The sequence below is a fragment of the Mugil cephalus genome, chromosome 6 (genome assembly GCF_022458985.1).
Source record: "Mugil cephalus isolate CIBA_MC_2020 chromosome 6, CIBA_Mcephalus_1.1, whole genome shotgun sequence".
In the NCBI taxonomy this organism is placed as follows: domain Eukaryota; kingdom Metazoa; phylum Chordata; class Actinopteri; order Mugiliformes; family Mugilidae; genus Mugil; species Mugil cephalus.
Genome location: NC_061775.1, coordinates 21364883 through 21391908, shown reverse-complemented (window position 1 = coordinate 21391908; position 27026 = coordinate 21364883). Strand labels below are relative to the sequence as shown.

General features: G+C 42.0%; 1 protein-coding gene across 3 annotated transcripts in view; it reads left to right on the top strand.

Annotated features, from left to right (window-relative positions):
* Nucleotides 1–27026, top strand: part of kank4 (KN motif and ankyrin repeat domains 4) — a 77575-nt gene that overhangs the window by 23212 nt on the left and 27337 nt on the right. Inside the window, exon 1 of one of the 3 annotated variants that reach the window (XM_047587219.1) lies at nt 22221–22389. The exons of the other annotated variants lie outside the window; for them this stretch is intronic. The gene's annotated coding sequence lies outside the window, so the exon portion shown is untranslated. Of the gene's footprint in view, nt 1–22220; nt 22390–27026 lie in introns of those variants that run through there. 3 annotated transcript variants of the gene reach the window in all.

Below are 27026 nucleotides of genomic sequence, written 5' to 3'. Positions count from 1 at the left end.
TAATAAGAGCACAACAGCAGCTTTTTTTTTAATGATATGCTAATCTGTTACATCCTGCGCTACATCTGACATATTGGAAGCTGCTGACTTGATTTTGATTGATTTTGGGAAATAATGTAGGCTCTGTGACAAAGTGCCGACCTGTTTCAAGTGCCTCTGGTTTCATCAAATGTGATGTGGCCTTAAACAGCGTGAGTGTTTCTCTGATGGATGGATGGATGGATGGATGGGTGGATTCAGTTCATTTAATTATTTGTGTGTTGCATAGAACAGCCTCATTACACAATACCAGCCTCTTCTTCTGCATCAGCTCAGTGATCATTCCTTACACTCCTCAAAGATCAGTGGTTCTGATGAGAATTAAGTGCTAAAAATTGCAGTTCCACAAATGGACACTTGGAGGTGACTCGAAGGATGAGTCAATCTCTGTAGATCTGCGTATTAAAATATCCAACTTTACAGCGGAGTATAGGGGATAAGTGGGTGCCTAAAGCCTTGGATCCACTGGAAGCGTCTACCCAGATCACGCGATAATCAATGTCGAGTCATGGATATTTAAAGAGAACAACAACCAAACTAATTATTTGTCTGTATGAACAGTATATGACCATGATCCCTCTGCAGGACCCTGATTGGCTGTCAAGTGTGAAGGGCAATAAAGAAATAGAATGGTTTATGAAATTTAGATGGAACCAACACGTCATGTTGATGTTTCAAAGTAAAAGACTGCACATAGTATTTTATTTTGAAAATCACCTGCATCCACTATGTTTTCCAATGATAGACTTCCTGCCTGAACAATTTGACTTACTCCGGTGCAGCACCACGCTTCTGGCATGCTCCTGAAGGTTGCCACAGGGGCATCCGGTGTCACACAACTATCCCCGCGCCACTTTTTGACCATATATTAATTAGCTGGAATTAGATGAATCTGGCAGAGCCAAGATGGCACCAGCCAAAGTTACCACGCTGAGCTTCAAAACCCCTCCGGTCCTATGGGTGAAATCACAGAGGGTTCATTCATGTTTATGTATAGTCAGTGGTCTTATAAACTTCTGGTATTTATCATGGCAATATTCATTGAATCCATTGAATTTCAGAAGTATTTTTTTGAGGTTTGCACTGAGCCAGGTCATCCATCACCCCCTACTTCCAGTCTTTATGCTAAGCTAAACTTAGATTAGCTAACAAATTATACAAAATACACATACAATTTTTTATTCTTTGCAAGAAAACCAAATGACTATACACTACTTTTAAAAAAAATTCTGACCTACCCTCACACTAAGTCTTTTACTTAAGTTAAAAATAAACGTTTTAATATTAGCTTACTTAGGCTGACATTTCCTATCAGGCTAAATTAAATAATGGTTGCGCAAAGTAATTGCAGATATCGCTCTGGGCTACGGGGAGGTGATGAACATTTATCATTGTTTGACATTTTATAAGCTGACTGATTAATCAATTAATTTTTGGCTGTGCAGCCTGATTAAAATTTGGTTGATGTAGTGTCCGTGTGAGCACTGACACTGCAGCTATTTTTAGCAATCGTTTATTTAAAGGCTTTTTATTGCTGCCCCTTATCTTTTGAAATTGACTTCCTTGTGCCTTTCACTTATTCGCTTCATCTTAACTAGTGTGAATGTCCGGGGAAAAAAAGGCATTCAACACTCTGCCCAAGCCTCCCAGCTGTAGGAAGTGTTCTTTATTTTTACTAGTTTGCAGAGGTGTTATTTTAAAATGGCTTTTGCAGCGCTGATGGGTCGACAGCTGACCCATCTATTTCCCAGGTCAGTAGTCCAGTGTGAAGAGGGAGTGGGAGAAGTTGTCATGATATTTTTGTGGCTACACCAGTGGGACAGTGAGAAGCAGTAGGAGAAACAGGGCTAAGCCATTAGGAGGAAGGACAGGCTTGAGAAATCAAGGCCAAGTGTGCACCCAAATGAGAAGCTAAAATAAGAGAAGTGGGAAGCAAACATGTCTTTATTCCATCTCCCGAAGACAAAGTTTAGATGGAGTGTGTGCGTGCATGCTGTTATGGTGCTTTGAAGAGTAGGGGAATCCCACTGAGGTGACCAGCTCCCAGAACCCCTTGCTCTGCCAGTTTCCTGTTTGTGGCTCCTCTTTCCTGCACCCAGTGATCATGAGCTTACTGCAGTCTTCTTTGTCAAACAGAAAACCATCCAGAATACATTTGTGTGGTTAAATGGCGGCAGGCTATGGGATATAAGTAAATCTATGTCTCTGTGAAATATCACCAAAAGATTTGTTCCTTGACCAAAAATGCTGGGGCGGCTGTGATTGTAATGGACACCATCCAGGTATAAAGCTGTGTATAGATCTCCAAAAATATACGAATGTCAAGCGTGGGAGGAAGAAAAAACTCATCCATGTTTAGCCAAATCTGCCCCGCGAATCCCTGCATTATGACAGTTTATTTAATATTGCCACTTTTCATTAGTTTTTCTTCTGCAGTCTTTGACCCCTGGAGCCACTTGAAACCCAGGCTGGAATAAATAAAATTATCATCAGTTGAAAATAAATGGATTTTACGTAATTTGAATAATCTTGATCTTCGGCGGTGCAAAGTTTCACAGAGCGGGTGAGGCGCATGCATTAGTAAAACTGTGCTCTGAGCCAGCACAGAGGGTTGCCTGAATACTGGCAGGTTCTCACAGACCACGGCGACTACTTTTCCCACTTGAACGCCTTCTGCTGCCGCCTCTTCCTGGAAAGCAATACGACTGCTTCAGTTTTCTTCTCGGCTGTGATAACTCTAAAATTTTAATGAAGAATTACCCTTTCCAGATGAAGTGGGTACATTGCATCCCTGTTTGTTACCCCCCTACATGTTGGCGCTGACAAGTACAAGGGGAGCAACAAAACACATCATCATGCAGCCTTTGAGCTCTATATGTAATTCAGCACATTAATATTTTGTGGTATTTCTCAAATACTGGTTCCTTCTTCTTCTTTTATAAACATTAGCGCTGCCTCTGAGGATTGCATCTAACCTCGAGTCAGTCATCTTGCTACAGAAAATGAACCAAGTCTGTGTTTTTAAATGATTTCCCTTGAGGCCAAACCACATTTTGTTCCCTCTATTTGAGTTTACCCCATCTTACTTTGGTACTTATTAATCAATTTGCTTTAATCCTAATACTGTATTTCCATTAATGGCCACTATATGATTTCTCCAACAAAACTGACCGCACAACACCTCACTTTCTCTCCAGAAATACCACGTCAATTCACATTTACTTTGAGAAACAGAGTCATTTTTCGCTTGGTTTACAGATGTCTCAACTTATCAAATTCACCTTAGCCCTAAGGAAGACGCGGCCTCTTTGCTCAAATTCAAATTGTTCATCTCACAACAGCTGAAAAGATGGTGACACATCTTACTCCAGGGTACAAAACATCCTTTCAGGAGGAACATCAAAGAGGATAATAGTGTTGTAGGTTTCCCTCGAGATTGATTGGGAGCATTGAGGGAGGACAGCGACCATATAAGAAGATGGCGACGCTCATTCTTTACCTGCGGTTTTATAAAGAGATTCAAATTTGTGAACACAGCACGCGGTCATTTTCATGTCCATGCATTCTTACGACTTTGCTTTGCCAGGCGTAGCAATGTGTGCGCCCGTGTTTGTCTGTGTCACTTCTGAATGTCCCCCTTTCAACTCCCCAGAGAGCAACTTCAGGTCTATTTCAAGAAGCTTGTAATTTGAAAAGTTTGGGAAACAAAACAATGCTGAAGAGTTACTGCTTTCACTCTGGGTGTTTTTCAGTACGTGTTCTTGTGTGTACTTGCGAAATGTTATCAATCACTGCCCAAGCACCATTAAAATTCAGATGACTCATCAAACCAAAATGTATTTCGCGGAAGGACGCTGCTGTTGCCAGGGCTGTTTCAAGACGCTCTGGGGGCCCCAGGCATGAGGCACCTTGGGGGCCCCTCAGGGGAGACTCCCAATGTGTCGTTGTTTTACTGTCTTAGGGGGTTTCAAGTTGTGTTGTTGATGACCAACCGAATATCAGCAGTCCCCACTAGTGTCTTTATGGATTCCATCAATGTCAGTGTTATGGACCAATATCAGCTGCCTGTGGGGGTCCCTTTCAGCTCAGGGCCCTAGGCAATTGCCTAGTTTGCCTGTTGCAATTACAGAATGACCGACTGAATGACTGTCCTCCAGAGCTGGTACTTCAGAGTCAAACTTGTCAGGTCTGAACTACCAAGTAGGAAAGTCTGAAGTTGACGTATTTAATATTTATTTTTACCATTGCCTTCAGAATATGTGTGAGTGTAGTTTTCCATTCTGGGTCCCTCGTCTTCAGCCATCTTTGCATTAGCATTTAACCTTTGTATTCCATGTGACTAATGTGTGTTTTGTGTGTGCACTAGTGTTTATATCCCAAGGGAACAGAGCTCTGTTCATTCTGACAGTAAGATAACGAAACCTTTCAACCTTTTCATCTGTCGCTTTCTCTTTTATTTCTTTATTCTTTATGTCCCTGTCTTATCTCTGTCTATTTTTCTGTGTGTAATTTCTGGACTTCTTCTCCAAACTTTATTAGAATTAACTCTACAGTTGCTGAGATCATACAGTATATATATATGTATAAAAAAAAATATCTACCTCATGTAAGTGCCTAAACAAAACTGAACAGACCCAGAAAATTCATCTGCTGGGATCTGTAATTTCAGTTGCAGTTAGGATATTTCAGTCCTTAAGCAAAGTGGTGGACCAACAGAACAGCACCAGAGCCAGGTGCTAGGATTGCAAAAGATTAGTTCAGTAAACGTACAGAAGAAACCTCAGTAAAGGAAAAAAGAGCAAATTATATAATAGATAAGCCAACTGTAAATTGGCAGTTAACGAGAATGTTGTTTTAGCAGCAGCTGTGTCCACATAGAAGGCATTTTTCAGCTCTATATTTCCAACATTATATATTAGTAGTTATTTTCTGTGTCTTGTCACCATATTCACTGATCAGCCACAACATTAAAACCACTTCTCTGAGGACAAATACATTGACCATCTTGTGACAAAGCAATGTTCTGCCTGGAAGCATTTGTACCTGGCGGAAGAGCCAACTCACCAAGAAACGATTCAGCGGTCCACTTACTCCTTTGAAGGCAACAATGTCTAAATCTTAGCCAGAGAAGACAGATGGTTTGAAAGAGGAGTAAAGGAAGCCATCTTTGTCAGATTGGAAAAACCACTAACCAGAGGAGGAGGACTGGGATATAATCAGCCATCCCCAAGAAGTTTCAACCCCACTCACACCTTGACAATGGGTCGTTAAAGCACTATTCATACGACAGGTAAGTATCTAGCTGTTAATGGACAATTTTTGCACCAATTTCTGGTCATTTACAGAAGCAAGTCAAGTAAGTCCCCATACCACTCCCTTAGAACTGGAGAAGCTTCTTGGATGAGTGGTGAAAAGTCTTCGCAAAACACTTTTAGGATATACCATGACCTGGATCACTGAGAACCTATATGCTGTAGCTGCTGAAAAAGCCCAGACCCTAATGGCATAGCCTGACATGCACCTCTCCAGATATGTAATTACGTGTCCTGTTGATGCAGATCTCAAGAGCTGTGATTGGTCTGGTTGATATTAGCATATTTCCACTTTAGTATTTCTGGCTGCTTCTCCATTTCTCACAAAAATGGTTTAGGAACAACTCAAAAATATGAAAAACAGCAAAAGGTGTTGAGCTGGCCTCCAGATTCACTAGATCCCAAACTGATCAAGTATCTGTGGGATGCACTGTAAGTATTTTACACCTCTGTATGTTTTCATTAACATATTTTGGAAGTGAAAGTTAAAGCGACTTGATTCTCAAATCTTAAACATTTCTCTATTTGAACAGAAAATACCATGAAATCTTATCCTACGTCGCTATTAGCATGTGGTGGGAGGAAGTAAAGCTAGGAAACTCAGTGTCAGTGTCAGAGTTGAAGTTAGTTAAACTTGGCACCGGCCCACTTTGCCAATAGTTTTTTGTCCGTTATCGCTACAACTCACTAAATTTTGTTAAAATTTGCATGGGTTTGCGTACATCCCCGATACCTCAGACCCCTAGATGATACAAGTTAGCTCGATTTATACTAATAAACCGATTACAGTGGTTGCCGCTGTGCATACATAATATTACCATATTTATTGGGGAGAGTTGTGGTGGTTAGAGAAGCAGCTTTGGGACTGAAGGGTCACAGGTTGTCCTTATGTTTGTCTTTAATGTCTAGTGTGTATACAACATCCTGCAGTCTCACGACCACCGCAGTGAATACTTAAGTAAGACTCCATTCATCATATGAAATGATGTGTATCGCCTGTCCTCCGAGAATACACATTTATTCATCTGTACTTGATTGAGAGAGAGAAGGAGGGAATGAAAGTGACCTTGGCAACCCTTTCTTTCTTTCAGTCTTATTTCTCCTTGAAGGAAAGAGTAGGAGGGGGTAAGGACAGGAGTGGGAGACGGATTTGATATCTCTGCCGTGCTCAGGGAATACTCCCTCCTTCCTCTCTCTCAGTACGGCTATCTGCACGTCTTTCTCTTCGGTTCACAGCAGAATAAAAGCTGTCCTTGGAATTAATGGCTCGGTTGTTCGTCTCCATTAACATGGTATTCACACATGATCTGCTCAGGGATCGGGGATGGATTTTGTTTTACTCACCGCTAGACTGTCTGACCTCTACCAAACCTTAAGAATCAAGCTGATATTGGTGCACCACATTATGGTATTAGGTATTCCTTCTCCAGAATGTAAAGTGCTGCTCTCCAATTGCAAAGTCTCCTTGTTTGCCTCCCCCCAAAAATATTTCAAGGAGACTTTCAGCATCTTAAATACTTTTTGATTCTTAACGCCAGATGCTGCCTGAACTTTTACCAACCGCCTGGCATTAACAAGGGGCTGATCAATATTTCCCTTCTCTTCTTGTAGTTGTGATAAATTGGCTTGAAGCTAAGGCAGCCTGCACACAATTAAACCGGGCCTCTCTGTGGTACAACTGCACCGCATACTTGTAATGCTGCATGCCTTTGTACCATCCAATGAGTCAGAAATAACGAAACAATATAATTATAAGATTAAGTGAGTGCTGCGAGTGTGTTAACTGCTCGCCTGTGGGAGGAGGGGGAAGAAAGACTCGGCGCTGGGTTGTGAGCGTTAAAAAGGACAAAGGGAGAGGTGAGGAGAGAGGATATCAGGAGGCATAGAAAGAGGCAGTCAGACAGAGAGAAGACAATGCCACTGGACTGGCAGTGTAAGTGAGTTGAGAGGGGCCATCTCTGTGGGTCATCTTCAAGTTTTATTTTCCTTCTTCTTCACTCTGAACAAGCACCACATGTGCCTCTAGGATGACCTACGCAAGTGTTTACATTTATTCAGATTAAAAGGAATTGGATTTAACAAAGGGAGACATTGTACAAGTGCATGAATGTTAAGGAGACTGCAAATATAATTCAGACAGAGCGACGTGTAGTAAGGCATGTGATAGGTGCATGAGAGGAATGAAGATTAAAACCATCACTGAATACAGCTCAAGGTTGGGTTAAGTGATGGGTACAGGATTTAGGTATATGGTGCATTTCTTTCTTTAAACCAATCAGTATTCAGGTCGCTTCGTGTGATGCATCTGGCATTGGGTTGTGGTATGTTATCCACCTTTTAAGATGTTATTCATTCTACAGAGCAATGAAAAAAATAAATAAATAAATAAACGTGAACTCCTCACAATGGTATAACCAATCGGAAAACATGGCCTAACCCAAGCTTCTTCCCGTAGTCTAAAGACATGTGGGTTAGTTTAACTCAGCAGCAGCATACATGGCAGTAGCGGCTATTTTTCTAAGCCTTTAGTCTAGATAACTAGCTAGCATATGGCTAGCATACGGCTAGCATAAAACTTCTGTTGACATTTACCTCACGTAATGGGGAACTTCCTCCGTTTTTATTCACTGGGTACACAGTGGAGTTTCCCTCGTCTTTTCCCTCATCCTGTGCTTGAGCCGTAGGCTGAGAACTCTGGCATATTTTAACTGTTAATCCAGTTTTATTCTCTGTTATTGCCACGTCTGTATGGGTGAATATTAGTTGGATGCATCCAACATGGCGCCCATGAAACACGTGACCAGCTCAGAACCAATCAGCATAGCGAGACAGCTCAGACAGCTCATTCCCTAGTTGGCCAGACTCTCTCTAATATACGGCTCTGTTTGGCTTCACTTTTGAGGAGCTGTTCAGCCTCTGATATTTATACAGTCCTGTGATGGACTTGTGACCTTTACAGGCTGTTCCCCACCTCTTGCCTAATACCAGCTGGGCTAGGCTCCTCCATTCCGCCACGATCGTCTACAAAATAAATGGTTCTAGATAACAAAATGCATAATTTCTGGATTTCTCTTTCTGTTTTCCATTCACTTTCTAATGATTCACACTGTGTTTCATATCAGTTTTGAAATTCAAAAGCAACCTCATGAAAAAAGAACACTGTAACTTCTAAAGCTCTCCCCATTTGCAATTCTGGTTTTGTTAAATAGATGCTGACAGAGTTAGCAGCTGTAGAGAAACTTTTTTTTACCACATTTCCATCTGTTATTTAAACTGCAGTTGTCACATTCCTCAACAAAATAGAAAATTATACAGTTTGCCGTGTTGAGACTGCTTGACAAATCACTGCAGCATCACCTGCTGCGGGACCCGATAGAGTCATGAGACACGTTTTCCCAACTGAATCTCTCAAAAACTTGCACTCACTTTCTCAATTTAATCCTCTCCTCCCCAAACAAATTCATGCACACTCAAAAATAATAAATAAAAATCACAAACACGCGGCTGCTGGCTGCTGTTCGGCTGCATCTTCGAAAATCCCAGTTTGATGGTTTCAATTTCGCTGCTTTTTGATAACCTCATCAATCATTCCGAATCCAATGCTGGTTCCGCTCTTGTGATATGTAAATCTTTCTGCCACCGTCCCCGGGGTTTAATAGTGTGCTTTTCCAGGCCCTTACTAACACCTGCCCCTCAGACTGTCTTCAGCGGGGCAGTTGTAGGTAGACATCTGCTGTCCATCCGTCATCACCTTCCGTGGCACCACCACATGGCAGACGGTCTTACCACACCCAGTAAATATAAACAGTGTTATTTAGTCTCCCAGACACCCCTAAAACTCGCCTCTTTAAAAGAAAAATAGCACATCAAGAAGAAGCAACTAATGCAGCTGCAACCCCCTGACCAACACATTCTTCATCTCAGTTCAGCAAGAGGCAAAAATGATGGATCACGCCACAGTTGCAACCAAGTGGAAAATCAATTTTCCCCAGAGAAGACTTGCTCTAACATACATTATCATATTTCATGCTATGTGACACACTAAGATGTTATATTTTCAGATTTTCAAACTCACCGACGGCAAACCAGAAATGGGCTGAAGTGATTAAAGTAAAAAAAAAAAAACGTTGCTGGTTAACGAGGTGAGAAAAAATAGTACTTCAAAGCCAAGAGCTGAGCTACAGGGTTTTTTTTAACCCTGCTCATTAGGGAAGAGCGACTGAGAAGGGTAGAGGAGAAGGGTAGGAACTTGGGTTTGTTTACACCTTATGTTTCTACCTGGATGCTAAATTACAAAAGAGAGCTGCCGGTCTGAAATCTGCTTGCATCTTTAAGAAGTGATATTCTTATAAATATCCCAGCCGACACGCACAGTTAATCTCCTAAATTAACATAATTGCAAAGAAATTAAGGAACCTCGGAAGATGTCCACATTTAGTCAGCATATGGAGATTTCAAATTCAAGCAATTAGCTAAACAAACAGCCATTATTATATCAGCACTGCTTACAAAAAAAAAGAAAAAGATGAAGAAGACAGTGTTTGTAACAGATTTAGAAAATGAATCACCAACAGAGAACGAGCACAAAGTGTGTCTCTATGGAGTCGGTGTGGATAGATGCCAAAATCCACAGATAGGCTGCACTAGAAACGCAAGGTTTGCAGATGATGAATATAATTTCAGATTTAGAGATGAGGTCCAGAGTACATGGGGTTTCTGAATCCCATATATATGTATTCTCTAATTTGTGGGGGAAAATTTAAAAAAATACATAAAAAATGCCTTATCAGCCAAAGATTTTGTGACCTCCCTGCAGTTTCTCCATGGCTCACCTAAGGGTCACGGACCTCCTTTTGAAGACCTATGGCTTGGACTAAAGTTTTGGGTCATTATCTTGCTGTAGGATGAAGCCCTGAACAAGTACACCAGAGGATACTGTGTGCAGTTAATAACCACTTTCGATTGCAGTGATAGGACAACATCCACAAGCTTTGTACAAACAGTGCTGCCAACATTGAAGATGAGATGATGAACTAGAATTGATCATTTCACTTTGAGGTTGGAGGGAAGATAACAAAAAGGTAATTTTTTTTAACTAAAAAGGCATGACAATGAAAAACAAACAAATTATCCTTGCAGACTGTTTTTTCTCTCCAGTTATCATCACTGCGCTATTCTGATTATTGCACCTGAGCTTATATGAAAGATATGTTATTAAAATAATCAGATTTAAACATAATCTGGTGTGCTTGTTTGCATTTTTTTTCCTCTCCCGCCTCAATAACTCCTCACATAAATCACTTTTACCTGTCACAAATATATATGCGAGATGCGAATTCATGGCATTTTAATCTTATCACATTTTCATCTTATCACATTTCACATCATGAGAGTAAACACGTGCGATAGAATATCAACGGCATTCCTCTGGCCGTGAGGCGTGCTTAGCTTTGGTCAGCGTGCTCCGGCTCCTCAGCCTTTATCTAACAGGATATGTATGCATGTCCAGCGCGCTTGGCATGAGATACCCCGGCGCGTTCATGGCCACATGAATGGAGAGCCATTGTTTCGGTCCCTCGTCTCTTCCGTGAAATATTTGCTTTGGCGTCGTAAAACTGGAAGCGCTGGCAGATGTCTTTGCTTCAGCATTATCTCTCTCTGTCTCTTACCTCCTAACCTGCCTCTCTGTGTCTTCCAGGAGGGAAGCGGCCCTTTTTAATTTTCAAGTCACTTATTTACAGTACGCCCCATGTTGCTGCAGAGATAGATGACTACTATTAGACAGTGAGAGACAGAATGAGGTGAGCTGTGCGGGGGTATTGCTGCGGAGAGGCAGGCACTCCCAAAAGTATTGTTTTGATAGATTTGCGGTTTTAAATCAAGCTACAGGGGATGGAAAGGTTGAAGTGATGCCCCCATTCTTCAGCTGAGGTTGTCCCAGATCCTAAACATCTGTGTTTGTGTTTATCACTTTCATTCACACGTGTCGCTGTGTGCCACGAAGCTGCTGTTTCTGTTTGGGTACGGTGCATCGTTTAAAAAAAAAAAAAAATATTAATCCACCCATTCATTCCCACATGGCAGCTGACAGGCAGACAAACAGATGGAGGCTGCAGCAGTGTCCCCAGTCTCTCCGGGGTGAGGAAACTACAGCGCTGTCGATATTATTAAAATCAAGTAGCTACAGTTTGCAGCGGGGCTAACGGGGAGGTGTCGGTCAGGAAAACGCTTACAAGATCAAAAGCACTTACAAAACTTTTGGTTCATTAAAACGGTTGCATGGACGTGATCAGAAAGCAAAAAAAAAATAAATCAAAAAGGAAACAACACAACCCTCTTGGAAATTAATAAAAGGAATGTTCAAAAGCTCCCCTTTCAAAAATAAGTCCACCACACTCACGCCCCAGCTAATTCATCTCAGCTGGCAGTGAAAGGGGAAGAGAATTAAAACCCTTGTTGTCAAAAGGAGTCCAATCTGTCCATTACAGGCATGGCGAATAATCAACAACCCTTATTCTCTGTCTTGTCAGTCTGTCGTCTCTTCTTCCTGTCCCCGCTTAGTGTGCGGTTTAATTTCCTCTTTAGGAAAGGGAAAGCTCTTTTCGTCAAGCTCTCTTGATGTCCCCTGATTTCCCCATTCCCTTTTCTCAACATTTCCTAATTGCCTGCCCACATCCTTCCCCATCATCATCACCATCACCCTCTCTGCCCCAGCCTGGCATTTGGTTCTCGAGATTGTACATCGTTTCGTTTTCAATTATCTAACGGCGGAAGTGAAAAGCTTTCTGATTTACTCAGAAACTCGTGAAAGGCTGCATGGCTTTTGCGCCGATGGGAAACCACACAGATAATAAGACATAGTTTTCGAGTCGAAAGTTTTGGAGTTTCTGCCTCTCTGCTCCCTGACCTCCAATTAAATTTGAAATTCTTTGTTTCTTCTTTTCTATTGTCTCAAACCTTCCTAATTAGTGGTATTTCCCATCAGCACCCTTGTCACGCTCTTCACCGAGGAACAAAGTGACAGTTTATGTGCACCGTCAGTCGTGTCTTTAACCCTTTTCGCACGGGATTAGTTTTACCTGAGGATGTCCTGTGATTCAAATGTTCCCCTCTACATCTGTGTTTCATGTGGCTTATTCACATGGGATCAACGAATTGCGTGTTTTACTCAAAGTCATGTTCTGTTGTTATGGCTCTGCTACTTTCCGTCTCACTGCACTCCGCGTCAGAGACAGTTTTAATTACTTTGCAAAGTATAATGGATGATAAAAATATATTTTTTGATACTATTTATCCTGGGGAAGAAATCACCAACGACCTGGCGGTATTTAAATCAGCTCCACATTTAAAGATGAACACATTAAAGGTTGATTTAATGGTTTCATCCATCTAAACAGGGGGTATAGGTCAGAGACATTGCGACTTCCAGCTCTAACATCTGTCCAAACTTTGAATTATAGCTCATCCCTCATAATTCTGAAGAGACAAGAGTCAAAAACAAGAGAAAAAAAGCCATGAATCAAACAAACGTCGCCAAAAAATAAAAACTCACCCCTAAATCACAGAGATGGCGATTCACACTGGATTAGTATTATCAGAGGACCTCTGTGTTATGAGAATTATGGAATAATTTTGCTTTACAAATCACGGACATGAATGATTCGCACAGGATTAAGATCACAGATGACCTCCGTGATCATTAGAAATTACCGGAGGTCTGGGTAATCCTGTGCGACTGTCCGATGTCTTGTTGCTGCCGCTTTTTGTGCCGTCCTTCTGCCTTGCAGCCCTCTGATGCACTTAGTGTCCTGCCTAGTGTGGCAGACAGAGAGTGGATAAGTAGAGGGGGGAAAAAACGCACAGAAAGAAATACAGGTGGAGATGGAAGGAACGAAAGGGTTCAACCCTGGCCCGCTGTTATGGCCGTGGGCAGCTGTTGCTCCACAATGCCAATAAACAAACCTCTCCCCTTTGGTTGCACTCAGTCTCCCAGATTAATTTGACACTGGGGCTTTTCAAGATAGCGGGCCATGGAGAGTGTCAGGAAAGATAAGAGAGCGGGTGTGACACGCGAGGAGGGCCGTGAGCCAAACTTGAACCCTTGAAGTACATGATAGAAAGCTCACCAAACTTCCAAACAGTCCTCCATCTACTGTATATTCTGCTTTTCTCTAGTTCTTTGCTTATCTTCACTGAAAATCTCCTCTCTTCTCCTGTCCTCTCCTTTCCCCTCCTCTCCTCTCCATAATAAAAAAACTAGTGAGTAGGAGTAAAACGCCTGAGTCCACATTCTTTTTGTTCACATGTAACAGGAACCAGACCAGGAACAAATTCCCACAAAAGAGTTTATTTACCCACCGAAATGATTTCCATTGTTATCAGCAATTATGCAAATCCCCAAAGACACTCCCCTACGTGTGGCCCCTGTTTTTAGAAACCAAAGCATTTTGTTTGAATTATAAAGATTTATGTACATGCTATCTTGCGGTTTTCCCTTTTTAACTCAAAGGAAAACATTGCGTTCACACAAAGGAGCCCCTTAAGGCAGATAAAGATGGCTCTGCTTTATGTGAGCAATACTCAGTATAGTAGGACTATTGTCAGCTGTGAGACCAGAATATGTATAAAATGTTCGCCTTTATTGTCTTAAAGCCTCTTTATTCCGGGATTACATCTCACATCTGTTTTCCGTGAAGTCCATTTATGGTATTTGCAGCATTTTGTTGTCATATCTATCAATCTTGATCAGTCTCCTTAATACATATAATACTATTAAAGCATGAAGACCGACCAATATCTTTAACCCCTTTAACATAAAAGGCCACCTCTGCTTCATAACGCATTACCACCCCAACTTCCCTTCTTATTTTCACTTATGTAAGGAGAGATTCCTGGGAATTGTTCAGACAAGGTTGCGCTCCCTCATAGCTTCCCGTCAGACTCAACAAACTGCCTGATGTGGGGGGCTCAGATGTACCTGGACAAATGTAAAAGAGTGATTTATTTATTGAGCTTTTTAATATGACATGTTCATGGAGAATCTGTTGAGAAACTGTACAACAATGCAACAATTTAATTTGGGAGGAGCTCAGGGTGGATGGATGGGTCGATAAAACATCGGCCTTTACCAAAAGAGACGCTATTTATTTCAAATCATTTTAGTTTTTCTATTTTTAGCCACAATTTCTCACTTAAGACAACTGATCAACATTTCTAGCTCAAACCATAATCCATACCAAGTCTGTTTTGTGCCCAATAGGTGGTTAAGATTTCTGCATCAGCTCAGACCCTACGCAGACCCTAACACCGTAGCTGACGTGCACCTTCCCTCAAATGTAACTACTCGCCGTGTTGATGCAGACCGCAAGAACTGTGATTGGTCTGCTTAGTAGTTGCGTGTTTCTGCTTCAGCATCTTTATATTGCATTTCAGTTGCTCAGTAATCATTATTTTGAATCTTTTTTGGACGTTAGCACATTTGCAAACTATTCACCAATGCCTTTGTTCTTAGATTGATTCCCTATCTTCCCAGCAGCTGTTGGTTTCTTTCCACTTTTCATCATAAAAATCAACATGGAAAATTCTGAAACTTGCGCGAGTGAGTGAATAAATCCCGATCTGCATTTAGGCAGTTTGGTATTATTTGTAATTATATCTTCATATATCCACAGAAGAGACAGCGGTTCTCTTTGCTGCAGGGCCACAGTTCGCCTCTTCCCATTGTTGCCTGTATATCATTGCATTTGTTTACATGCAAGGCTTACAACTCTCACCTTATAGACCGGAGGATGAGACACATTAGCTGTCAGCTCCGGTCATTGTTTAGGCCTCAGCGGCTTCGGGGGTGATTCATGGTCAGCAGCGCACAGAGCGCCGATGCCAGCAACAGCAGAGAAACTCAAGATGTGCTGTGCTTCTAGGAAGGCAGCAGAACGTAGATAAAATAACAGACACAGAAACCTATCTCTGTACTATGTTCCATGTTCCTTCTGTTCTCTGCAGCTGTGGTTTCTTGGATGTAGTGATAATCGTGAAATTAGAGAGCCAGCCTGTAGTCTCTGTAGCCCTTCGCCTCCACAGGTCAGCAGAGTTCAGCTGTTCAGGAAGAGGCTGTCTGTGGGAAGAGCAGTCAGGTTGTTGCTCAGCCATACTTTACCCACATTCAGTGATAAAACTCTGCCTCTCTCTTCTTTTTTTAGTTACGTGTATGCCATTGTTTCTATTTTATACTTTTCTCCTCATTTTCTTTGCCCTTCCAAACGCACTCGCCATATGAGAATGTCAGAGACAGAAAAAACAAAAACCGAGTGAAACCGGATGATAAATAGAAACAGATTTTATTGAGAAAGGGAGGCAGACAAGGAGAAACTACAACACTAAGGTTCCTGCCAACGCTCAACGGAGAGGGCCTCTTCCAAAATCAATGAAAGCTGATCATATTGTGGTCGAGCTTTGGTCGCTCTGGATCACACCTGATGGAAACGTGCAAGCTCGGAAATTGCTCGGATTATATTTCTGATGGCGGATGCGTACACCTTCACCTCGGTGTAGTGCACCGAACCAGCGAGGAATAAAATCGATTTAGCTGTTTTGTGGTTTATCGACGAAGGAAATGGGAATCAACGCAAGGTATTATGCCTGCATAACTCTTACAGAAATACTGTGGCAAAATCACTGGGGTTCCTGGCTGTAGTTTTCTACTCTATTGCAGTTTCTTTACATTTTGCACACAGTAAACATCCCACTTTTTTTTTTTTTTTTTCATTTTTGTGGCAGCTAGAATGACACATGGTTACATTTAGAGGAATTTGCGGATTGTAGTAACTCTTCTGGAGCTCTCGTGAGAGTCTGAACAGGACAAACCCATGTGCCGTTAAGAAATGCAAAGGAATGTTTCTGAGCAAGTAGAAAATGCAAAATAGATGCATGGAGAGATGTAAGTCAAAACTAAACAGCTTTTGCTTTCAAGCCAATAAGGACATTCCCTTCTCTGTCATATTTACATAATGACCACACCCACCTGCAGAAAATAAGAAATGATTGAAGTGAAGCATGCATTACCCCTGTTGGTTTACACGAAAAGATGAATGCACTGCACATTATTTTGTTTTTGTGGTCAACATACCAGGAGAAAGTGTCAGTTATGGATTTCAGTCCTCTGTCTTCTGGACTGGTGCTCACTTTCTCATGCGTGCACACACACACACGCAATCACACCGCTCCAGATATTTTAGATCATTTCCACTTGAGCAGTGAAGTGTGCACTGTGATCAGATCTGCGGGCGTCTGTTTCAACGTATAAACAGTCTTTTCCCTGCCTTAAGGCCTTATCAGCAACTGGCCTTCCTCAGGATGTCTGCCTGCCATAGCCCAGCTACACACACACACACACACACACACACACACACACACACACACACACACACCCCAGGTTTGCAGTGGAAAATTCTGGTCATATACTAGATTCACGGGTTTTCCATCTTTAAACCGTATTAGTAAGGGATATTTGCTGCCACACTTTAGCCTACAGAGTTGGCTCAGGCTGTTCTTAAAGTTTTTCTAAAGAGTAAAATACAACAGTCATTAAGGGGATTAAGTCTCGGACTGATTGTAATGGCTTTGTTTGCGGTGACTTGTATTGCATCCTTATGTGAGGGTATGCTGTGTGTGCGGTGTCGCCTCACATTACCTGTGTCTGTGCCAAAATATTCCCTTTGACTTACGTCAGTCTGCCACAACATTAAAATCACTGACGGGAGAAGTAAATAACATTGACCATCTTGTGAAAATGCAATGTTCTGCTGGGAAACTTTTGGACCTAGATGTTACTTAGACATGTACCACCAACGTAGAACAGGCGATGGTAGCAGCCATCCCCATGGCAACAATGCTCGTTGATGGTAGCAGCCATCCCCAGCAGGATGCAGCCTGACACAAGCACACACACGACAACGATTTAGGAACAACTAAAAAAAAAAGGGGGGGAAAAACAGGTGTTGACCTGGCCTCCAAATTCACACAATCCCAAACTGATCAAGTATCTGTCTGATCCACTGAGGCCCCTCCCTCTCAACCCACAGGACCCACAAAGTCCCCCACTAACAACATCCTGTTGCCAGACAGCACAGGACACCCTCAGAAGGCCCCATGTCCATTCTCTAATGAGTCACAACTGTCACAAGGGAGAAATACACAGTATTAGGAAGGTGGTCATCAGTGCACCGTTTCAGGTTGTTACACTAGCGACTCTGTGACATGCAATAGATTGTGGATGACTTCTGGAAATAACATTTGGGACAAGGTCAGTTGAAAATTTGATTAGATACCAGAAAGTGGTCTGAACTGCTACAGGGAATGTGCTTGCTGAATACTTGGTACTGTGAATCTTTTTTCACAAGACCTTTTTTTTTTTTGAATCAATATCACATTCCTCTTGCAGATAGATGAAAATGTGGAGGTGCATGTTCTCATTCTTTATCCACACATCAAAGCAGCCCTTTCAAATGGGTAACAACCTCCCCAGAGACGGTGTTTTTGTATTCCCAAAGAGTATCTGTGTGACGATCCACAGAGACAACCCACACCCCTAAAGACCCCCGAAAAACAACATCCTGTTGCCTGACACCACAGGACACCCCGAGAAGGCCCACGTCCATTCTCTGATGAGTCACAACTATTTTGGAGACACAATGGAGACCTACGCAATATTAGGAAGGTGGTCATAATGTTATGCCTGATGTGTATGTGCTACACCTGCATGAGAAGAAAAACTCTCCAAAAATCCAAGGCCGCAATGTTTGTCATTCAAAAGGAGAAAACTGAAAATTTGTGATTAGCCAGGACTCTAGGAAGAGGTACACATGCTCGTCGTACAGGGACGCTCCCTGATCTCTCTGTTCACTTAATTAATTTTAGGTGACCTCGTCTAAATATTTGCTCATTAGTATGTTCACATGTGACCTTTTCACTTTTACATTTGCTTACCTTGCGTCCACCAACACGGAACGAAGCTATATATTCAGTGGTAGCGTCTGCAAATACTTTGCCTGTACCTTGAGTGTTGCTCTTGTCTCCATGTCTACTTATGTGATTTCCTCAAAAGGTCGAGAAAGCAGAACAAAGAAAACAAAGAAAAAAATGTAGCCTGCATTCCTTTTGTTCGAGGTGACGGCCTATGATATCGCCAGTCGGGGCTGTAAGGTTAGTGTAGACTATATATGGACTGGACCAGTGTTTGTGTGTGTGTGTGTGCACTCAAGCTGTGATGTATGGCTTCAGTTATGAAACAATGACACCAGTAAAAATTCAAATCAGTTCAAAATCCAACATATTCATCTAAAGTTCTAAACTACTACATTAGTGAGGCACGCTGTGATGCTATGGAAAGAATGGCAAGTCTAAACATCCATGTATTGGGTTAAGATAAGCGAAACAATATCTCGTTTATGAATAATTACATTACTGGAACTGGATGAAAATAAATTCTGTTTTTAATTTAGTTTCTTTTTGATTTTGAGCGTTGCAAAATATCTTCTATGTTTACAGTTCATCATTTAAACTCTCAACTCTGAGCTCTGTTCAAAAAAAAAAAAAAAAAGAGAGACAAACAAACTCGAGTTTCATTTGGGAAATCAGCTGATCTTTAAAATCTAAAGTGGAAACACATTTCCAGGCCCAAGTGTCACTGCACAGACATAACAAGAGGGATTTTTTTTGTGCTTGTTTCTTCAAGTTCATTTATAGAAGAAAACTTTATTTCTAGGACGCTTCAAGCTTTTGGATGAGATTTTGTTTGAGAACTTCGACCTTTGCCAGTAAAAACAGTTTTTGGTTTCTTCGCACTTGCACCCACTCAGACACACACTGCAGACTACGCTTGCAGAGTTAATTGTGTGTTGCGAGACCTGGCATAAATCTCAAGCCGCCAGTGTGCTAAAACTGTAACAATAACACACACAAAATTACATTGGGAGACGTAGCAGGCATTTAAACTGATTAGCAGCAGCGCCCCTGAGAGTATAATGAAAAATTATGTGAATTACTGTTCCCAGAATTGAGATCATTTTAAAGAATGCCTTCATGTCAAAATACTTGACAGCGTAGCCCGATTTGAGGCGAGCTGAAGAACCGGTGAAAAACTTGAGTTCAGGTGATGGTGAGTGATGCCTGCAGTGCCTGATTCTGGCTTCTAACTGTTAGCTATTATCACACACTGCATATTATAAATGCCTTCCTCTGCAGAATGCTTGTGAAAACATTCAGTATATGACTCCAAGCTGTTCTTATGCTGAACTGTGTGTTTATGAGCTATGGAGCGCAGCAGTTAAAAACACTTCTCTTTTATGTTTTCACACATACACACAGCAGGACTCATTCAAACATACATTGGCAGAAACCTGTGGTGCCAGACTTTGCATAGCGTTGCCTGTTGTTATTTTAACATTTTAACACATGGACTACTCATGTACAATACACTTTCTCACACACATCACACACATTAGTGTTAGCTGAGCATAAAAAAATAGAAGTTTCCAATTATAAAGGCCTCTGAAGCAAAATGGTCCACATCCCCTCATTGTTATTGTGCGTTACTAGCCACGCACCACCACACATGCACATAAAGTGTTTTCGTGATAGTGATCTTTTCAGCGGGATTCCATTTCACCTGTTATGTTATGTATTAACTGGAGTCGTTCAATTCAAACAACAATCAGATGGATAATAGTACAGCTTTTTTAATCGAAGTCTAGTTAAAGTCTGACTAAGGTGTATGCGTGCTGGAGAAAATCGATTTATAAATGTATTATCTGTATTCCGATTTTTTGTCAGAGTAACGTGTTTACATGCGCTTATGTTGTCCCGTTAAAGTCGGATTAAGGCAATAATTCTATTTTTCACGTGCATGTAAATGTACTGTGTGACAAAAGAGGGAAAAAAAGCAATGTATGCAACGCACTCAAATGCTGATTGTACCATTTGCTCTGGATACATTTGCAACATGCATTTTGCCAAAGCCCGGATTCTATTCATTGCTGGTGAACCTCATTAACCCATTTAATCCCACTGGTCCTAAGGGTCTGAGGTGGGATCTGATCCCAATGTGGCTTGTGTTGCATTGACTCCTGTACTTACAGCTGTTTATTTGTGCTCAAATCAACCAAGACACGTCAATGTCATGTGTGAACCAAGACTTTTCCCCTCTGCTCCAACAGATGGAAAGGTTTCTGAGGAAGGACCGGCCATCATGCCTACTTTGTGGATAGTCAAGTGCAACAATGCTTTTAGATAAAAAGTGTGCACCTTTACCCATCGGAACAGCTATAAATGTCTTTTACTTGTCAGAGGATGGTACTTAGAAACAACCTTTAGGCTTGCTGGCCCCTCGTCTTTACCAGGAACAATTTCCCTTCACGTCCCAGGGTCAGAGAAGCATGTGACTGCCTCATTCGAGATGATCTTGAGGCAGAAACTTCACTCTCTGTTTAGCGCACATCATTTTGTAGTTTCAGTTGTCATTTTTTCAAAGAAGATAAGACGTGAGATGGACTGACAATATCTAACATCGACATACAAACAAACAAACAAACAAAAAAGACAAGGGAGGAGTGAGACTTTAGAAGTCCTAAGGGTCTGAGGTGGGATCTGATCCCTCCTGACAGGAGACGGTTCATGTGATCTGCAAAAGAGAAGCTTAACCCCTCTAGGCCGCATCACACCCTCTTTCAGCCCACTGCTTTGGATGAAAGGATGTGAGCTGATTTTGTGCAGCACGTCAGACATATAGATATACGGAGAGGGGAGGATTTGGCCGCAGAAGCTGTGAACAAGGTCTCTTGTGCAAGTCCACGCCCTGAAGAAAGAAATCATGTTTTCTTTTGTCACTTTTGGAATATGAAACGCTTCTCCCATGTATCCTCACATGCTACAGTTACTGGAGCTACGCTGTACAGTATATCGGCATAAATATTTCAGGTGCTCCTTATGTCTGTGCGCTCACGTGGCATAATCAATCCAACGCGAGGAGGTTGTGTCTTACATGAGCCGTGTGCTTCATACTGAGTGGTTTAAGGGATGCTTTTTAAAAATGTGCATTGGCCTAGACAAGAATCAGCACTGGTGGTCTGAGGGATCGAGCAGGAGTGAGATAAGAGATAGGGGCCATTAGCCTGGGCAGTTAGCCTATTTAAAGGCAGTTAATTATTTACCTCATTTACACTACAAAGCCGATTTTTTTTTCTTCATTGCCAAGTTTTACTTCTTCTCTGTTACTGAGCCAGATGGAGCTAACTAGGGGGGTTTACTCCTTAAATTCCAAGGAGATGATACCTCAGCACAAATATGCGGTTCTTCTCAGAAATACATTTTTGATCCAGCGCGGGACTCGACATGGTCAAACGCGGACATGTGTGGGCCCTGTGGATGCGCAGTAGGGGGGTTGCCTTTAAGTCCTCCAGTAATAATTAGACTGGGGCATGGTGGGAGTTCACAACAGGGCCTTGTGCCTGTGGGCTAAAGGCACAAGACACTACCGCACGTGCACATACCCCAGAAACCCACATGCATGCACACAACAGTTGATGCATGAATGAACACAAAAAAACACCACCCTGCTTTAAGGCTTCCTTTGAATTATTTGTACTTCACGAGATTCCTAGATTCACACACATGCACGGCCATGCTATGAAGCTATGCTGTATCTTTGTTTTTGTGTGTGTGTGTGTGTATTGTGCGTGTGTTCGTAGCTATCTAGTGTTAGCAGGCTGGTAAATCTATCATACTGAGAGAGATGATAGTCTGACCCCTTCTCTTCTCTTCTCTTCTCTTCTCTTCTCTTCTCTTCTCTTCTCTTCTCTTCTCCCTCCACCTCTCAGCACCATCTGCCAACACGTCAACCCTTTCCCACCCTTCCTCCCCCCTTTTTTTTCTGCATTTTTTTTTCTCTTTCGTTTCATGCCGAGGTTAAAAGAGAGACAGGGTCAGTAGAGCTCACAGAAACCGAAAGGACAGGAGGTGAAGAGAGCTACAGTACGCGCGGCAGGTGAGAAGCAAATTCCCCCTTATGAATATACTCCTTATCCTCCTGCTTTTTGCTTATTTATTCGCGCTTGTTCATTTTATTTTAATCCTAAATCGTCTCATCAACAAATTTGCTCGGTCTATTTCTGCTGTCATCTGGCATAATTCCATTTGGTTTACCTCCCACTGCTCATTTTCTCCATTTTGATCGGCTACACCTCGCCTCTATTTTTTTTTTTTTTTCCTCGCCCCATCGTTTCCCGGTCTATTTTTGCAGGATAGAGCATGGGTCACATGTGTTCAGCTGGGACGTGCGAGAGGGAAGAGTGTGAAAGAGGGAGCGTGTAGTGTCTGTATGTATGTGCATGTGTGTGAAAAGAGGGGGAGAGTGGTGTTTTTTTTTTCTAGCCGCGCAACGTTGGCGCTCACCACGCGATTTTGACAGCTGACATGGTACTGGAGAAATAAGTGGGTGGGCACCGCACATTAATGCATTTACACACACACACACAAGCATCCATGTGACCATTTCTTTAGGTTTTTCTTATTGCAGTATGTTTGATTTCTGTTACCCTACATGCATGTGTGTTTTTCCTGTAGTTGCAAATTGATCTTGCTAAGATCAATAACGTGTAAATATATAAGTGTTGATTTCTTCCAGAGTGCTCCTGCCAGCTCTGCAGAATGTGCTGCTGCTGTACCGATCAACACCTCCTTTACTGGCTTCATATATTGCTGGTGCCATGCAGACTGCATGCATGTTTGTGTGTTAGCGTGCACAAAAGTGTGTCACGCGATGATCGCTCGACTAGCGCGCGAGTGTCTGTGTCTTCTCTTTCGGCTATGCAAGTAGAAACCGGTAATTAATGTGCAAGGGGACCAATAATTATTTATAACTCATGCTGCAGAAAGAGCGTGTTTACTCTTCAACTGGAATTGCTTACACTGTACATTTGAATATTTTAGATATTTTGTGTTAGTTTGGGTCGTGTGTGAGCTGTCATTGGGATTGGTAGAGGATGGCACATTTCTCTTACTTTAACACCCCAGACTTTCCCATCACCATCTTTACTCTCTTGCCTATTTCAGAGATTTATTCCTTTTTACCTCTTCTTTCGCTCTGCTTCTTTTTTTGTGTTTCCTCTTTGTCACCCTTTAACACCTGCAACTGTTGACACAGGCTCAGGCAGGCGCCCCGATTCTAATTAGCCTCGCCACCCTCATTGACTTCCATGCGCGGAAGTAGCCGTAATGCTAACGTGGCTGCAAGTAGAATGGTTTGGCTGTGTGCTCCGATGAATAATAGATGGTGTGTCACTTCCTTTATCGCTAATGAAAGCGGGCAGCTGCTCCTCATGCTGGAATACCACTGCAGGGATTGAGGAGAGTCGTCTGAAAAGGGAAGATGCATTAATTCTGTATACGGTGGCTTACAGTGATGGCGCAACAGACAAGAAGAGATAAGAAAACAGTTGCAAGGAGGGCGTGGCGTAATAGTTATCTGTCCTTTGACAGGCGAGACAGAAGCAGGACAGCTTGGCAGTGGCAGCTCTCGGGTCAACACAGATGCAGATATGCTTTTCCCCCTTTCACGTCCATGATTTTAAGGCTCATTTAAAGTACTGTGGGACATAGGTAACGGCGTAACCTACACCGGTGCAAGATATTTATACTTGTGCACTTATTCATCTGGCTCCCAAATGCTAATCGGTGTCAGGTTAAATTTTGTTTCTACTTCCTGCTTCACTTTCACTGAAACTTTTGCCGAAATTTTGCCAAAGAGTTGTACAAATGTTTGTATCTCCGAACCTCCTCGTTTAACCTTTTCTCAATGTTTCTCAAGTCTGTGGTTCCCAAAAGAAAAGAGAAGTAAATGGATCTCTGCATTAGAAGAAACAACTAGAATCCAGGTACCGAAACCTGGTGTTGTGGTTCTCATTTCGTGTCAGGCAGTTGTTACAACCCGGCTCAGGGGTTACAACAAAGCACATGGGAGGGACAAAACTTAACGAGTTAAACCGGTGGGATGTGAAAATCAGTGGAATCAACAGTGAGGATGTGGATGCCTGGGTAAATGTAATGTGTGCGAGTGTTGTAATGAAAAACAAAAGCATAGACGCTGGCTGTGAGTTGGGTCGGAGCAGGGAGAAGAGAATGAGACCATCGGAGGCAGGGCTTAAGTAGTAGCAGAATACCGGGCCCAGGTGCTCCACATCAGGTGTCAATTAGTCACTCGGGTTCCATGGAAACCTCAGGGAAATACAGGTAGTGAGACACACCCACCATACGTCATTTTCACAATTCAGACGCCCACGACAGGGCTCGTCATACAATGTTATTTTATGCGGTATTTTTTTGATGATGTTACGTTCTGGAGGGCTGTCAGATAAGTTTGCTTGTTGTTTTGGTTTGGTTACAGCTAACGGTAACTATTTCAGTTCAAACAATAAAACAATAAAGGGAATATTTGCTCCTTCTCATCGTTTCCACGTACAGTATTGTATGGCTAACGTTACTTCTTAGTAAAGCTCTTAACGTTAGCATTTTTTATTTAGCTACATTTATCATAACTGAAATGAACTAAAACTACCTTAAACTAACTGAAACTGAAGCTAATCCACTTTTCCAAATCTGTACTAGTTCGTATGTATTATTGTCGAGTCCAATTGTCCTTAATTTGATCTGGTATTTACTACTACATTTCACCATGTTTTTGCCACTTAGAGGGACGTGGCCCCGGACAGCATTGACGTCAATGCAGGGACCCTCTGTTGAAAAAAATGGAGATTTGATTCAGGGTCTTACTGTAATGCAGCAGTCTGACAATTACCACCTTCGATGGACGGTGCTATTTCTGACACACAGTTAGATCACTGTTTTATATTCAGCAGCCACCTGAAGTGAAGGACACATTGTGTCAATGGACACACCTGCAGTGTGTGTTCAAAATACAGAATATAATTCAGAAAGAGACAAACATGGCAGACTGGGGTTATGTTCATTAGTCGTTAAAGTATTCTGCACACTCAGTCTCAGTGGTAAAATAGAAACATTTAGTATTTATTGCAGTATAATGAAAAAGCCATTATATTTCTGTCTGACTGACAATCTTTTTTCATTCATTGTAATAGTACTAGACCTGAACATTTCACCCACAGCTGTAATCTGACTGAATAAAATTACTATTATTTATACTTTGTCGGGGAACAGTCGAGTGAAAATGTGACCAATGGCCCGAAGCTTCGGGTTTAGATTCACCAGTGGTATTACGACATGTCTGACACGGATTCTGCTGTGAAGCCTTTTGTGAACATGGTGTGACATGTTTCAAGCGGCGCTGGTGGTCTGAAGAGTCTTCTTCCTCCACAGCGTGCAGCTTTCACTGGTGGAATGTTAAATATACAACAGCAGTGGTCGGCATCTCGAAAATCCAAGCAACTACCCTCATCCACTGTCCCCTCAAACAGAAATATTTGGAAATTAAACAGAAAGATTGATAGGATATCACGCTCAGTATGCATCCCGCACATTCATAAGTCATCTTTCTGATTGTGAGTTCAAACAATGGGCTGTGTTGTGCAGTGTTTGATGCTCTTACAACTAATTTCCTTATGTGGAGCGAAAGGAAACATGCAACGGCAACCGAACAATGGCAAGAAATACTTAAAAGACATCGGTTTGTGCATTTTGGTTTCTTTGTTTTCCTTTGTATGAGCACCAATTTCTATTGTTTAGAAAGGACATTGTTTCCATTCACATTAAGAAGATGAACACAATGTTTAATTTCAGCTAAAATAATGAAAATTGGTGTTTTTTTGTAGTTTTCTGTCTCTTCTGGGTTCTGCAAATAACTGATAACCAGCAAACAACTGGATGTGACCAGCTTTTAAACTCATTATCTTTCCCTATCATAAAGCATCCGCCTACATTACTGTATTTTCATCTCAAATATGAGTTCGCTGAGCTATCTTGCATGGCCTGAAATCTGAATTTACAGCAGGACAAAAAAAAAACAAAACATGTTTTAACTGACCCATAATAGAAGAATAGTCTACCCCGTCAGTACAGGCCTGTGGGATAATTTTGCCGCTGTTTAATGAAGCCTATAGACAGAAGTTCCTTCTCTCATTTTCTCTCTGGGGTCGAGAGCCAGATGTTGTTTGGCGCAAAGGGAGCAATCTGGCCCCTGATGAATACAGACACTGTCGAGCTGGATTTGGTTAGATCACACTGGATTAGGACAGAAGAGATGGAATGAAGAAAATAAAGTCAAACTGACCCTGAAGATGTGCTGTTTCCTCATAGGAGCGTATTGTTGTAATGTGCTATACATAGACTGAGATAATGTTAGACTGGAGCGGGATGGACCAGACTGTTCTCAAATAGCTCTTGTAGAGCAGAGAGATTGATCTGTTCGTGCAGAGCACACACAGACTCCGCGGTATCAGATAAAGTCTCCCTCTTCACGATGCATTTTATTTGATCTGGTTCAGCAATCATAAACTTTTCAGTTCCCACTTGCCTTGTCAGTGAATTTCCTCAATATTCTCAGTTCACCGCTCGGGAGCATCTCCATTCTGCAGTGTGTCATTATGCAAAATTGTTATCCACACCTGCAACTCGCCGGATTGAACTAATTGCACCATCAGCTGCGTCCCC